General features: G+C 44.4%; 1 protein-coding gene and 3 non-coding genes across 4 annotated transcripts in view; all 4 read right to left on the bottom strand.

Annotated features, from left to right (window-relative positions):
* LOC135905341 (endothelin-converting enzyme 2-like) overlaps nucleotides 1–16,009 on the bottom strand; it is a 194,736-nt gene that overhangs the window by 141,707 nt on the left and 37,020 nt on the right. The gene's annotated exons all lie outside the window — the stretch shown is intronic.
* On the bottom strand, nucleotides 1,600–1,670 carry TRNAG-GCC (transfer RNA glycine (anticodon GCC)). The gene has a single exon. It is a non-coding gene; the product is annotated as a tRNA-Gly (tRNA).
* TRNAG-GCC (transfer RNA glycine (anticodon GCC)) lies at nucleotides 7,742–7,812 on the bottom strand. The gene has a single exon. It is a non-coding gene; the product is annotated as a tRNA-Gly (tRNA).
* Nucleotides 12,350–12,420, bottom strand: TRNAG-GCC (transfer RNA glycine (anticodon GCC)). The gene has a single exon. It is a non-coding gene; the product is annotated as a tRNA-Gly (tRNA).

The following is a 16,009-nucleotide window of genomic DNA, read 5'->3' as shown; positions in this document are numbered from 1 at the left end:
GTGCAATGCCCCTAATAAACAGAGCGGATTGGGTGGACACTGTCGCGCGAAAGTTGCTATAAGAATCATTTTGGCGGCTTCACTGAGTGCACAACGCAGGTCGTCTATAAAATCCCGCTAGATTGTAAACGTTGCTATATGGAACAAACTTGGAAGTGCGTAAATGATCGCCTGCGCGAGCATGCCGCTTCACTAAAAGGAAATCCGCGCAGTCATCTGGTTGCCCACTGTAACACGTGAGGTTGCTCCCCGAACTTTAAGTACGAAGTAATTGGCAGATACAGTGAAAAGCGCGCGGGCGACATCTTTGAAGCATTTCGCATATTCACAAAAGGCGAATTCTCTCCGTGGTTGACGCTTATCCTTCTTTTTCTGTTCTTTACGTCACATTCAATGATGTCTGTATATGCTGCTTCTGCAAATAAAACATTTCGTTGCTAGTCAGCGGTCTGTCCTGTGCTCTTTACTCGCTGGTCCTGTGTTGTGGTGTTCCTGTTTTTATTTTAAAGAGTAAAACAGGGGAGCCATCGAGATTTGCTGTATGGTTGCGGAAAATATGGAATTATTTTGGTAACTTTCACAAACGATTAAAATTATATAGATAAACAGTTGGTTGCCGTCTATGCTTAAAGGGGCCCTGAACCGCCCCTCGGGCTTGGGGAAATTACATAGTCCGCGGGTAGCATACGCTGCTGTGAACATCTAAGCCAAGTTTTGCTGTCGTAGGCGGTGCGTGGAGCTCGCAAGCGGATCGCGAAGTCACCTTTCTCTCAAACGCTCTCTTTTCAACAGAAGGATATCTCCTCACTCTCTTCTGGCCGCTATATCTCGTCATCATACGCTTTGTTTCGTCATTTCTTTAGACGGCTGCTATTGGCCGATAGCTGACAAGCAGCGGTCGGCTACATGGTGTAGATACCGCGGCCACCGCGAGGTGCCGCCACGAGTCCGCTGGCCAAGCGCGCTGCCGCTCGCCGAGGACAACCACGTGTGCCTTATGTTTAGCTTTAGCGCGTCGTAAGCACCAAACTCGGAAGTCCTGGCGTCTACATTGACATCCAAAATGAAATTTGAACTGCGCGCCACGGTGACATTTATAATGCGGAGCGTTATGGGTACGCCCCACTGCGTCGTTGCTTTCGCAGTACAAGGCACTGAAGAAGGGACGGAAGCACAGTGGATGCCGTGTTTGATGGCCAATAACTCCGCTTTTGTTGAACGCGTTGAAGTCCTTTCCTTTTTTTGTTATGGCAACGTCTTCCTGAAATAGCCTTTTTTCTCTTCAAATGTCTTTTTCCACTTACATAAAAAGTGGTTCATGGCGCCTTTAATACTAGTGCGCTTTGTATAAAGGCGCATACGTACCGCCTAACTCAGCGATATAACTTTCGGAAAGATCTGTGAGAATGTCTTTTGAATCAAAATGGTGCCTCAGGTAGCTAACATTAAGCTTGTTGTTTCATCTTTCCGGAGTGTGTTCAGTTTCAATACATATAAAGCGAAGTAATGCGCTTGTGTTTTAAAAGAATGGTGATAATAAAGCTAGACCTTCAACCGCTCGTTCCAGTAAAATGTATTGTCTTTGAAAAGAAAAGAAACTGCGTCGGCCGGGAATCGAACCCGGGCCACCCGCGTGGCAGGCGAGTATTCTACCACTGAACCACCGACGCCCATGTAGTACTACGCCAGATGCTTTCCTGGGATAGCGTGGATACAGCTGCCCATTGCCCGGATGAATGTAGGTCACTGAGCCCAGCGATCGCCTGTTCGAGAAAAACCTGCTTTAGCGTTGGACGAATGGCGACATTGGTGAAACAAAGGCTTCTTCGGTCGCCCACATCGCAATTTGATGGATCGCTCAAAAAAAAAACGAATAGCGCTCCGCTATCGTGCAGCCTGACTACACATTCAAGACAACGCATATTATGTATTTTTCCGTCTACGACAAAGGCCTGCCACATTTCCTTTGGCGTGACGCACGACCAGCAAAACGGCGCTTTATAAAGCCAGGTTTTCTTTGTTTACCGCTTTATTTTGTATTTGTATTTCGTCAATGTATTTCTTCGTATTGTACTTCTTTGTATTTCTTTGTAATGTATTTCTGTATTTCTTCAATGAAACGAACTCTTAACTTACCTGATCTTTTCTCACGCCGCAAATCTTCCCGTCTCTCCCTTTTTCACAAAGTTTTTCACTTGAACCCCTTTTTAAAAGAGACCCTTCTTGCCCCTCCATCTTATATTTAGGCCCGCACTCACCACAGCCTTAAAATCGGGGTGCCATTGTGCCGTACTAACCGGTACAGTGACTCATTCATCCCCAGGACAAGCACGGGCTGGAATCGCCTTCCCGCCTCAATCGCACTCATCACCGACCCTACTAACTTCAAGACCGCCGTTCAGAATGCCTTTTGTTAATATTTTTTGTTAATACTTGCAGTTTGTATTTTTACTGCATTACTTCTTGTTTTGACTCCACTCCTTTCTGTAACGCCTTCGCGCCTTGAAAGTACGTGAAAGAAAGAAATAAATAAATATAAAAAGGATGCTCCGACTACAGCAGGGGATTTTGGAAAGTAGCGCCAGGGAGAGAACATCTGTTCTACGCAATAAAGCAATGCGTTACGATTCACTTCACAAAACGTGAAAGTCTAATATCGACTCATGCGCTATTTCCCGAGCACAATTAGATCTTTTTTTATGGAATACCCCCTACAATAAACCGACTGCACGATGTTCTTAAATTTTTGGTAATAGGTATATCCGGTGTACTGTTTGGCTTAATCGGAAGAACTGCGCATTCGTGATGTGGAGATGCTTGTTCCGTCCCCTCGTGCGGCAAGTTATCTTCTTGTGCACTTTCACTATTGTTTCTTATTAAATCGAAGCATCTTTTGCTTTTTTCGGGTTTGATGTGGCTGCGGGGGGCTGTTGGGTAGGCCGACCTATAGGCGGATATATTTGTAGATATGTGTGCAAACCGTATATGGAAGTACCAGCAAAGTGGTTTATATACACACTTGTGTGCTTACCCGGATATGCGCACCTCTGTTCTGCGTAACAACAACAAAAGAAAGAAAAGGATAACTTCTTATATAAAATGTCAACACACAATGTCGGCTCAGAGATGTCTCCAAAGCACAGACACCGATTTGTAACAGAAAATATGGTTAAATATATTTCGCGGGTTCCTCGATTTGCTTTATTTGCTTTGACTTGGCTATTCTATATATTTCACTGGGGGTGTGTCCGCTCATGGTCGATCCTCCATTATTAGAACGTGCCACTGTGACACGACTGGTACAGAATCCCGGAATGTTGCGTGATACGTGGCGTACAATTATTTGTTTATTCATTAACGCATAACTAAATTATTTATTTATTTATTTATATTTTTATTTATTTATTTATTAACACCTTACAGCCTTCTGCAGAGGCATTGAGTAGGGGGGGGGCAATATTTAAGTGCGTATCAATATACACTGAATGTCTAAGATATATCGAAAAAAAAAACTTATGTGGTTGTAAGTGCCAAAACCACGATGTGATTACGAGGCATGCCGTAGCGGGGGACTCCGGAATGATCTTGACCACCTGGGGTTCTTTAACGTGCACCTAAATCAAAGTACACGCCTGTTCTCGCATTTCGCCGCCATCAGTATCGAAAAGAAGAAACAGGAAAAGAATTCATAAATAAATAAAATACAAGCGAATTCATAAATATACGCAACGCTGGACGAGATTAAACCTTTATAACCGACAAATGTTGACAGCTACGCGAAATACCTCCCACCTAACCGCGTACTTCAAGAAAGAAAACTAGGACATAATACAATATAGAGTTTGCATCACTGAAGAGGGGAAAAGTACTTCAAACAGAGAACAAAAAATAGACATTAAAGGAACACGGCATAAGTAATCAATGGGAAAATATAAAACTCAATGGATTTGCAATAACGACACGTGCGACAAAGAACAGCACATCTTCACGCTTTATCGGCAAACCAAAGCGTGAATGGTGCAGGGCGTCGCGGTATGTGGCACACTTCGACTTGCACGCGATGCTGTCTGGGTAAGAATTCCACAACTGGACAGCACGCGGAATCCCAGAGTAATCGAATGCACGAGTTCATCCGTAAATGATTGAAATGATTGAAACTGAAATCATTGCGAAGCCTTTGTGACGTGGAGCGGGGTCGTTTCAGGCCTGCTATAGTGTTGTTCGAGCGGAATAGATGAAATCGTTAAACAGTGATAATCAGCTGCCATCGTCACCACCCTTCCTTTAACAAGCATCATGTCCCGCCTTCGTCCTTGTGACAAGATACAATGGACGTTAAATGACAAAAGGGGCGTACCGTTTTAGGAAAAATTCAACGAAAAAGCAGCCGGCACTTGCGAATGCCATACGGAACCGGAGGCAGCATTCGAAGCAGCGCAGGCATTTTTTCTTCATTTTTCGAACCAATGAAGAAAGACGAAAGAGGGAGCAAGGCGGGGACAGGGATAAAAAGCCGGACATAAAAACCGTGTGTCCTCCGGTCCATCGCAGGTACCGACAGCCTGTTCACTCGATCCCTTGTGTACGGAGCAGCCTTTGCTAATATATTTAAAATCGGCGGGGAAAAAATTAAATAGGGCGGTTATCTTAGGATAGATGACATAATCCGATGTATCTGACCAATCGGTGCAACTTTTGTATTGAAGATCTTTCGCCAGAGTTAATATTTAAAAATTAATTAAGGAATGTTTGTTACAAAATATCATCGCGTGCTTCGTACGGCTCAGAACAATACTGCGGCAATTCGACACGCGTAGCTCCTACGTTTCTTTATTTAACACCTGGGCCAAATTAGCTGAATAACACACATGCGCACGCGCGCGCACGCACGCACGCACACACACACACAAACACACACGCACACACGCACACACACACACAAAAGTCGGGTGTCATATTTAAAGAGTAAAATCGGACAGGCATTGGGATATGCTGTATGGTTGCCGAAAGTTTGGAATTAGCTGATGACATTCACAATTACATGGATGAACAGTTGTTGCTGAAAGGGGCCCTGAACCGGCCCTCGTGCTGGTTAAATTACATAGTCCGCGGGTAGCATACGCTGCTGCTAACATCTCAGCCAAGTTTTGCTGTCGGCCTCGATGCGTGGAGCTCTCAACCATACGTGGAGCTCTCAAGCGGATCGCGCAGTCATCTTTCTCGGAAACGCTCTCTTTTCAACAGAAGGATCTCTCCTCCCTCTCTCTGGCCGTTATATTTCGTCATCAGACGCTTTCTTTCGTCATTCCTTTAGACGGCGGCAATTGGCCGATAGCTGACATCCGGCTGTGGTCGGCTACATGGGGTAGACAGCATGTAAGTAAGTTTGTTCCTAGTCCCTTTTAACACAGGAAAGGCGTTTTAGGTTCCACAGGAAAATAAAAGTTTTTGGCTGTCTCTGACAGTCCAGTCTTTTTTTTTTGTTCGTGTAATGTAGAGTTTCACCACAATTTCGCAGAACTATCTATGAGCACGCCGCGACCCCCCCCCCCCCCCTCTTCGTTCACAGTTCCCCAGGCAATGCCGCGCCAAGACAAACCAAGCCAAGTTTGGCGTCGCCAACTGAGTGGCATGGCGGCGCATGGGTGGCGTCTCGTAGCCTGCAGCCAACACTTTGGGTACCGTCGCATGGGTAGATCTGGCAGGGCTCCAGCGGGTCTTGATGAAGGATTGGCGACGGCGACAACAGGTGTTATGTGGTTCCATTCTGCACTCTGCGCAGCCGTCGACTGTGCATCGGTGTCCAATAGGTTGTGTGCCGGTGCGTGCGGTTGTCAAAGGTGGTGTGTTGGGCGTTAACCCGGCCGGTCTGATTTCTGTTTGTCTGCAGAGCCGTTCCCACCGAAGCAATAGGTTCTTCGTTGACTGAATCCGATCGATTTGTGACTCATCCATTTAACAGGACAGCCCCAGGAGTTCAGTCAAACCTGGCGGTGTTCAGGGTTTATCATGCAGGCGTGGGCAGACCTGCAACACGTGGGCAACTGTTTTTTCGGGGGCAGCGCACAAACGGCACGAAGGGTCCGAGTCGAACAGTTCGTGTCGTCGATCTTGAGTGGCCAAAAATCCTGTGCAAGCTTGGAGGAGTAGTGCGCACGGTCTGTCCCCCCGCTGTAGTATGGTTTCCTGCCAGGTTCCAGTTTATCTTTCGCATAGCACAATATACTGGTTTTCTTTGCGGTCGCTCTGCGCGAGATGTCTGTGCTTCTCCGTGTCATCCATTTGTTCACTTCTCTATTCCATTTGCTTTCACCTTTAGTTTCTTGGAGCTTTGAGTTTGGGCCGAATTTTGTTTCGACAGAGGCGAGGCGTTGCATCCAGAGGGTCTTTATGCCCTTATACCGCAGATGTAAGTATATTCGGCGGCTGTATTTGGCTTCAGGCATAAATTTCAACCTACCCATGTATTGTAATTTGGACTTTGCTTCTCGAATTTTAAACCGTGACCAGCCCACTTCCCCTGTTATTGTGGCATTCGCTGTGAAGATGTTTCCTCGCAGCAGCCATCGTCGAAGTTCGTTCTGGTGTCGGTTTAGGCATTCCATTGTCTGTGTCAAGTATGTTAGTGTGTCAGCTGCGTATGTAGTTGCTGGGACTGGGAGTGTTTTCTAGAGTGTGCGACCGACTGAATAAGGGTTTGTACGACGGTCGGGAGAGGTGCCATACTTGACCTGTTGGGCGGTTCGTTTTCTTTATTATCGAATTAGTTCGTTTTTCGAGGTAATTATTTTTGTTTCGTATTTCAATTCCAAGATACTCATAAGTTGCAGTCTTTGTTATAGATTGTCTTTGTTATAGAATTTCCTTCTAGCTTGAATTTTGTGTTTAAGCTCATTCATTGGCATTTTTCTGCGTTGAATTTGATGTAGTCCTCATCCGCCACTCGGGAGCAGAAATCTAGGAAGTCCTGTAGGTTTGCTGCCGACTCAGCCAGAAGCACAATATCGCCAGCGAATGCCACGCATGAGATTTTTGTGTACAGCTATTGGTGGTCTCTTGTTATTGTGGAGGAGGTTATATATACAGATATTAAATAAGGTCGGTGATAGGGGACATACCTTTTATAATCCGGCTTTTAGTTTTACTTTCCTAGATTTTAGTCCATGGACTTCATATACTGCTGATCATTCTTTATAAAGTGCCTTCAGTAATTCAATAAAATCTTGGTCCAATTTCATGATTTCAAGCTTTTGCCATTGTTTAGAATGTGGCACGCCCCACTGCATCGTAGCCTTCGCAGTACAATGCATTGAAGAAGGAACGAGAGCTTAGTGAAATTCGTGTTTGATGGCCAATAACTTCGCTTCTGTTGAACGCGTTGAAGCCCTTTTTTGTGGCAACGTGGTTTTGAAAAAGCCTATTTTAATATAAAATGCCTTTCTCCACTTCGATAAAAAGTGGTCCAGGCACCCTTTAATACTAGTGCGCTTTGTAGAAAAGCTCATATGTACCGTGTAACTCGGTGGTAGAATTTTAGGAAAGATCTGTGAGAATTCCTTTTGTATCAAAGTGGTGCCTCAGGCAGCCAAAATTAACCTTGTTCTTTTTACCTTTCCAGGGTGTCATCAGTTTCAATACATATAAAGCGAAGTAATGTTCTTGTCCTTTCAAAAGATTATAGTAAAGTTAGACACCGAACCGCGTTTCAGCAAACTGTATTGTGTTTAAAAACAAAAGAAACTGCGTCGGCCGGGAATCGAACCCGGGCCATCCGCGTGGCAGGCGAGTATTCTACCACTGAACCACCGACGCCCATGTAGTACTACGCCAGATGCTTTCCTGGGATAGCGTGGATACAGCTGCCCATTTCCCGGATGAATGTAGGTCACTGAGCCCAGCGATCGCCTGTTCGAGAAAAACCTGCTTCAGCGTTGGCCGCGTGGCGACAATGCGGGAACAAAGGCTTCCCCGGTCGCCCGCAACGCAATTTCACGGAACGTTCAAAAAAAAAAAAGAATAGAGCTCCGATATCGTGCAGCCTGACCACACATTCAAGACAGCGCACAATATGTACTTTTCTGTCTGCAACGAAGGCCTACAACATTTCCTTCGGCGTGACGCAGGATCAGCAAAACGCCGCTTTATAAAACCAGTTTTTCTTTGTTTGCCGATTCATATAAGAAGGATGCTCCGAATATAGCACGTGATTTTGGCAAAGTAGCGCCAGTGAGAGAACGTCTTTTGTAAGCAATAAAACAATGAATTACTGTTGGGTACACAATACCTGCAAGTAGAAAATCGACTCGTACGTTCTTTCCGGAGCACAATTAGCCTTTTCTTTATGGAATAGCCCGATATAGTAAATCGACTGTACGATTTTCTTAAATTTTCGGTAATAGGTATTTGTGGTATAGTAATAAGAGCAGCGCATGCGTGATGTGGAGAGGCGTGTCCGCGTGGGGCAAGTTATCTTCTCGTGCAATATCAGTTTTCTTTCTTATTAACTCGAAGCATTTTTTGCGTTTTTCGCCTTTGGTGTGGCTGCTGAGGGCTGTTGGGTAGGTCGACATATCGCCAGGTATATTTTTAGATATGTATACAAAGCGTATATGGAAGTACCAGTGAAGTGGTTTACCTAACCCTTGTGTGCTGACCAAGTATGAACACCACTTTCCAACGTAACAACGAAAGAAAAAAGGATAACTTCTTATATAAAATCCAAACACACGATGTCGGCTCAGAGATATCTCCAAACCACGCACATCGATTTAATAACAGTAGATACGGTTAAGTATATTTCGCGAATTCTTTGATTTACTTTATATTCTTTGACTTGACTACTCTATAGGTATCACTGGCGGTGTGTGTTCGTTCTTGGCCGATCCTTCATTAGAACGTCCCACTGTGGCACGAGTGGTACAGAATCCCGAAATGTTGCGTGATACGTGTCGTACAATAATCTGTTTATTTTTCCACTCACTCACTCACTCACTCACTCACTCACTCACTCACTCACTCACTCACTCACTCACTCACTCACTCACTCACTCACTCACTCACTCACTCACTCACTCACTCACTCACTCACTCACTCACTCACTCACTCATTAATTTTTTAATTTTTTAGTAGCACCTTACAGCCCTGTGGGGAGGGATTGAGTAAGGGGGGCAATATTTAAGTGCGTGTCTAATATACACTGAATGTGTAACATATATTGAAAAGAAAAAAAATAACTTATGGGGTTCTATGTGTAAAAACCACAATCTGATTATGAGGCACGCCGTAGTGGGGTACTGCGGAATGATCTTGACCACCTGGGGCTATTTAATGTGCACATAAATCAAAGCACACGTGTGTTTTCGCATTTTGCAGCCATCAGTATCGAAAAGAAACAGCAATAAAAGGAGAATTCATAAATATACGCAACGGTGGACATGATTACGCCTTTATATAACCGACAAATGTTGGTAATTACACTAAATAACTTCTATCTACCCCTGTATTTAATGGAAGAAAACTCCAACATAATACAATATAGAGATCACATCTTTAAGATGGAAAAAGTACTTGAAACATGGAACAAAAAAAAGACAGCAAAGGAACACGGCATAAGTAATCAATGACAAAAGAAATCACGGCATTTGCAATAACGACACGTGAGACAACGAACAGCACATCTTCACGCTTTATCAGCGAAATAAAGCGTGAATGGTGTAGGGCGTCGCGGAATGTGTCACACTTCGACTTGCATGCGATGCTGTCCGGGAGTGTATTCCACAACTGGACAGCGCGTGGATTTGCAGAGTGATCGAATGCACGACTTCATCCGTAAATGATTGAAATGATTGAAACTTAAATGATTGCGAAGCCTGTGTGACGTGGAGCAGTGTCGTTTCAGGCCTGCTGCTGTTGTTCGAGTGGAATATATGGAACTCTTAAACAGTGATGGTCACGTGCCATCGTCACCATCCTTCCCTCGACAAGCATCATACACCGCCTTCACTCAACTACTACCTGAAATTTACATTCATTTGTCATGACAATAAGCTTTCAATTCAAGGGCAGGGAGTGTGTATGGGTTCACGCTTGGCACCCACAAATAGCGACATTTCGTTTGCATGCTATGATAGGGGCTTAATCGCTCGCCTACAGCTGACAACCGTAAGCATATTCCGCTTTGTTGGCGACATTTTAGTATTTTATTCAGTTGACCCTTGTTACACGGAGTTAACTTCCAAGACAAATATTCACGCCTACAATGAGATAATGAAGCATTTTGCATTAACAACGGAAGAGCCCACACCAATGACCGTTTAATATTTTTAGACACTGAAACTGTTTTTAAATCTCATCACGTTTATTGGAGCTACTCGCGTCGCTCAAAGTAATGGCTTCTCCCGTTTTCGTCGGCACACTCCGAACTCGTAAAACGAGGCATTGCTAAGGCATGTTTGCTAGCTTCTCTCAAGCGTTAGTGTGAGCACTCTGTTGAACAGAGCTTTTCAGCACAAGTCAACAGACTAACATCAGCAGGATACCGGACCAGCGTATAGTGCATTGTTGCTGGTGACCTTGTAAAAGAGTTAAAGAACGCCGGAAAACTCACCGCCTTCGAGATCTAGGCTTACCGTGATTGCTTATGTACACCGTGTTTCTCATAAGATTATGAACATTGCGGTCAAGGCAGGAGTGAGGATGGTGTGCCTTAATAAACGGAGCGGGGTTGCGCAAAATAGCCAACATGGTGGATACTGTCACGGGCAAAAATTGCTATAAGAATCATTTTGGCGGCTTCGTTGGCTCTACAACGCAGGTCGTCTAGAAAATCCTGCTAGATTGTAAACGTTGCTACATCGGGCAAACTGGGAGGTGCATTAATGATCGCCTGCGCGAGCATGCCGCTTCACTAAAAGGAAATCCGCGCAGTCATCTGGCTGCCCACTGTAACACGCGACGTTGCGTCCCGATGTTTAGGAAGTACGAAATAATTGGCGGATATAGTGAAAAGTGCGCGAGGGACATCTTTGAAGCATATTGCATATTCACAAGTGGCCACGCGTGCGCCAGTTCTGCGTCATTGGCGCTCTCAACAATATAACTGGATTATCTCCGTGGCTGACGCTTATCCTTCTTTTTCTGTTTTTTTACGTCACATTCAATGATGCCTTTATATGCTGCTTCTGCAAATAAAGCATTTGGCTGCTAGTCCGCGCTTTGTCCTGTGCTCTTTACTCGCTGGTCCTGTGTTGCGTTGTTCCTGTTTTTATTTTAAAGAATAAAACCGAGCAGCCATCGGGATTTGCTGTATGCATGTTGCCGACAATATGGGATTATTCTTGTCACTTTCACAAACGATTAAAATTATATCGGTAAAAAGTTGGTTGCTGTCTATGCTTGAAGGGGCCCTGAACCACCCCTCGGGCTTCGTGAAATTCCATAGTCCGCGGCTAGCATACGCTGATGTGAACATCTCAGTTTTGCTGTCATACACGGTGCGTGGAGCTCGCAAGCGGATCGCGAATTCACCGTTCTCTCAAACGCTCTCTCTTCAACAGAACTATTTCTCCTCACTCTCTACTGGCCGCTATATCAGACGCTTTCTTTCGTCATTCCCTTAGACAGCTGCTATTGGCCGATAGCTGACATCAAGCTGCGGTCGGCTACAAGGCGTTGATACCTCGGCGGCCGCGAGATGCCGCTTCGGGTCCACCGGCTAAGCGCACTGCCGATCGCCGAGCACAACGGCGCGTGGTTTATGTTTGTCGCGTCGTAAGCACCAAAGGCGGAAGCCCTCGCGTCTACGTTAACATCCAGAAAGACATTTGAACGGCGCGCCGCGGTGACGTTTAGAAGGCGTAGCGTTGTGGGCACGCCACACTCCGTCGTAGCCTTCACAGTACAAGGCATTGAAGAAGGAACAGGAGCACAGTGGAGGCCGTGTTTGATGGCCAATAACACCGCTTCTGTTGAACGCGCCGAAGTACTTTTCTTTTTCGCGGCAACGTCTTTCTGAAGTAGACTATTTTCACTTCAAATGCCTTTCTCCACTTCGATAAAAAGTGGTTTAAGACCCTTTTAATACTAGTGCGTTTTGTATAAAAGCGCCTATATACCGTCTAACTCGGCGATGTAATTTTAGGAAAGATCTGTGAGGATTCCTTTCGTATCGAAGTGGTGCCTCGCACAGGCAAAACTAAGCTTTTCTATTTACCTTTCGGGAGTGGCTTCAGTTTCCATAGATATAAAGCGAAGTAATGTTCTTGTGTTTTAAAAGGGTAGTAGTAATAAAGCTAGACCCCGAACCTTTCGTTTCAATAAGATGCATTGTTTTTAGAAAGAAACAAAAAATGCGTCGGCCGTGAATCGAACCCGTGCCACCCGCGTGGCAGGCGAGTATTCTACCACTGGACCACCGACGCCTACGAAGAACAAGTTCAGATGCTTTCCTGGGATTGCGTGAATACAGCTGCCCATTGCACGGCTGAATGTAGGTCACTGATCCCAGCGGTCGCTTGTTCGAGAAAAACCTGCTTCAGCGTCGGCCGCGTGGCGACACTGCGGGAACAAAGGCTTCCTAGGTCGCCCGCAACGCAGTTTCATGGATCGTTCAATAAAAGCATAGTACTCTGTTATCGTGCAGCCTGACCACACATTCAAGACAGCGGAAATTATGTACTTTTCCGTCTACGACGAAGGCCTGCAACATTTCCTTTGGCGTGACGCACGACCAGCAAAACGGCGCTTTATAAAGCCAGGTTTTCTTTGCTTGCCGTTTTGTGTCAAAAGAATGCTCCGAATATAGCACATGATATGGCAAAGTAGCGCCAGTGAGAGAACATCTGTTGTACGCAATAAAGCAATGCGTTACGATTCACTACACAAAGCCTGAAAGTCTAATATCGAATGATGCGTTATTTCGCGAGCAGAATAAGACCTTCTTTTTATGGTATACCCCCCTATAATCAATCGACTGCACGATTTTCTTAAATTTCTGGCAATAGGTATATACGGTATAATCTTTGAGTTCATTGGAAGAGCAGCGCATGCGTGATGTGGAGATGCTTGTCCTCGAGCGGCATGTTATCTTCTCGTGCAATTTCAGTTTTCTTTCTTATTAACTCGAAGCATTTTTTTGCATTTCTCCGCTTTGATGTGGCCGCTGGGGGCTGTTGAGTAGGTCAACATTTCGGCGAATATATTTGTTGATATGTATGCAAAGCGTATATAAATGTACCAGCGAAATGGTTTACGTAAGTCTTCTGTGCTGACCATACGCACCTCTTTTCTGCGTAACAACAACAAAAGAAAAAAGTATAACCTCAATTATAAAATCTCAACACACTATGTCGGCTCAGAGATGTCTCCAGAGCACGTACATCGATTTGTTAACAGAAGATATGGCTAAATATGTTTCGCGGATTCCTGGATTTGCTTTATTTTTTTTTTTTACTTAGCTATTCTATATATTTCACTGGGGTAGTGTCCGTCCTTGGTCGATCCTCCATTATTAGAACGTGTACAGAATCCCGAAATGTTTCGTGATACGTGTCCAACAATTATTTGATTATTCATTCACTCATTAATTATTTGTTTATTTGATTTATTTATTAACGCCTTACAGCCTTCTGCGGAGGCATTGAGTATTGGGGCAATATTTAGGTGCGCATCTAATATACACTGAATGTCTAACACCCGCCGCGGTTCCACAGTGGCTATGGTTTAGGCTCCTGAGCACGAGATCGCGGGATCGAATCCCGGCCACGGCGGCCGCATTTCGATGGCGGCGAAATGCGAAAACACCCGTGTACTTAGATTTAGGTTCACGTTGAAGAACCCCAGGTGGTCAAAATTTCCGGAGTCCCCCACTACGGCGTGCCTTATAATCAGAAAGTGGTTTTGGCACATAAAACCCCATATATTATTATTATTATTATTGAATGTCTAACATTTATATAAAAATTGCTTATGGGGTTTTACGTGCCAAAACCACGATCTGATTACGAGGCACGCCGTAGTGGGGGACTGTGCGGAATTATCTTGACCCCCTGGGGTTCCTTAACGCGCACCTAAATCAAAGTACACGTGTGTTTTCGCATTTTGCAGCCATCAATATCGAAAATTATAAACAGCAAAAAAAGAAGAGAAGTCATAAGTATACGCAACGCTGGACAAGATTAAACCTTTATAACCGACAAATGTTGGTAATTACACTTAATACCTTCTGTTTAATCTGTACTTAATGAAAGAAAACTAGGCCATAATACAATATAGAGGTTGTATCTTTGAAGAGGGAAAAAGTACTTCAAACATAGAACCAAAAAAAAGTTAAGAAGCACGGCATATGTAAAAATGAGCAAAAGATGACTGGATTTGCAATAACGTGAGACAACAAACAGGCACATCTTCACGCTTTATCAGCAAAATAAAGCGTGAATGGTGTAGGGCGTCACGGAATGTGTCACGCTTCGACTTGCATGCGATGCTGTCCGGGAGAGAATTCCACAACTGGACAGCACGTGGAATTCCAGAGTAATCGAATGCACGAGTTGATCCGTAAATGCGGGCATAGCTGAAATCATTGCGAAGCCTTTGTGACGTGGAGCAGGTTCGTTTCAGGCCTGCTAGTGTTGTTCGAGTGGAATAAATGAAGTGGTTAAACAGTGATAATCACCTGCCATTGCCACCATCCTTCCCTCAACAAGAATCATGCCCCGCCTTTGTTCTTGTGACAAGATACAATGGACTTTAGGTGAAAAAATGGGCGTGCCATTTTAAGAAAAATTCTTCAGCGGAAAAGCGGCCGCCACTTGCGAATGCGATACGGGACCGGAGGCAGCATCCGGCGTAGCGCAGATATATATATTTTTTTTACTTCTCGGCCGAATGAGGAAAGACGAAAGAGGGGGCGAGGTGGACAGGGATAAAAAGCCGGATATAAAAACCATGTTGCCTCCGGTCCATCGCAGTCAGCGACAGCCTCTTCAGTCGATCTCTGAGCGTGGAGCAGCCTTTGCCAATATCGTCAAACGTACAGTTGAGGGCACTAAATGCCCGGCGCGTTAGCGGGAAGTCACGTGGTATTTTTTTTAATTTCGATTTTTAATATCCATTGCAAAAAAAATTAAATAGGACGGTTATCTTAGGATACATGAAATAAGCCGATGTTGCTGACCAAGCGCTGCAACTTTTGTATTGAAGACCTTTCGCGCGAGTTAATATTTAAAAAGTTGATTAAGCAATGCTTGTTAACTACACAGGCCGTCAGTATGAACAAAAATATCATCGCGTGCTTCATACGGCTAACGTTTCCTTTTTTGATTGCTTGGCCCAAATTACGTGAATTACTATATATATATCTATATATATATATATATATATATACATATATATATATATATATATATATATATATATATATATATATATATATATATATATATATATATATATATATATATATGTGTGTGTGTGTGTGTGTGTGTGTGTATATAGTCAGACAGCTGTTAAGCCTCAACGGTTTGTTGCGCCGGTCGCGCGCTGAAGACGATGACGCAGGCCATGATGAGGAATATGTACCGATGAAGAAGATGAAGGTGTAATATACTGCTCCCAATATATATATATTTAGTAAAGATAAATACACAAGATAGAAGACGGATTGATGGCCGTCGCCGTAGCAGAATTGGTAGAGCAACGCACGCGTAATGCCGGGGTTGCGGGTTTGGCTCACACCGGCAGCAAGTTATGTTTTCGTCCACTTTCATTTTCCCTTTTACCCACTATTTCCTACATTTTAATTTAAACCAAAGCTAAATCCCCTTTGCTTCTCATGGCCTCATAGCCGGTTAGCTTTACATGTTCAGGATTATTGTAAATCGAGCCCCAAGATTTTCCTTCTTCTCGTTTACACACACACACAAACACACGCGCACACACAAATCGGGTGTCGTATTTAATGAGTAAAACAGGAGAGACATCGCGATTTGCTTTATGGTTGCCGAAAGTTTG

The sequence above is a fragment of the Dermacentor albipictus genome, chromosome 3, assembly GCF_038994185.2.
Source record: "Dermacentor albipictus isolate Rhodes 1998 colony chromosome 3, USDA_Dalb.pri_finalv2, whole genome shotgun sequence".
NCBI classification, from domain to species: Eukaryota; Metazoa; Arthropoda; class Arachnida; order Ixodida; family Ixodidae; genus Dermacentor; species Dermacentor albipictus.
This window is presented reverse-complemented; position numbering and strand designations above follow the sequence as displayed.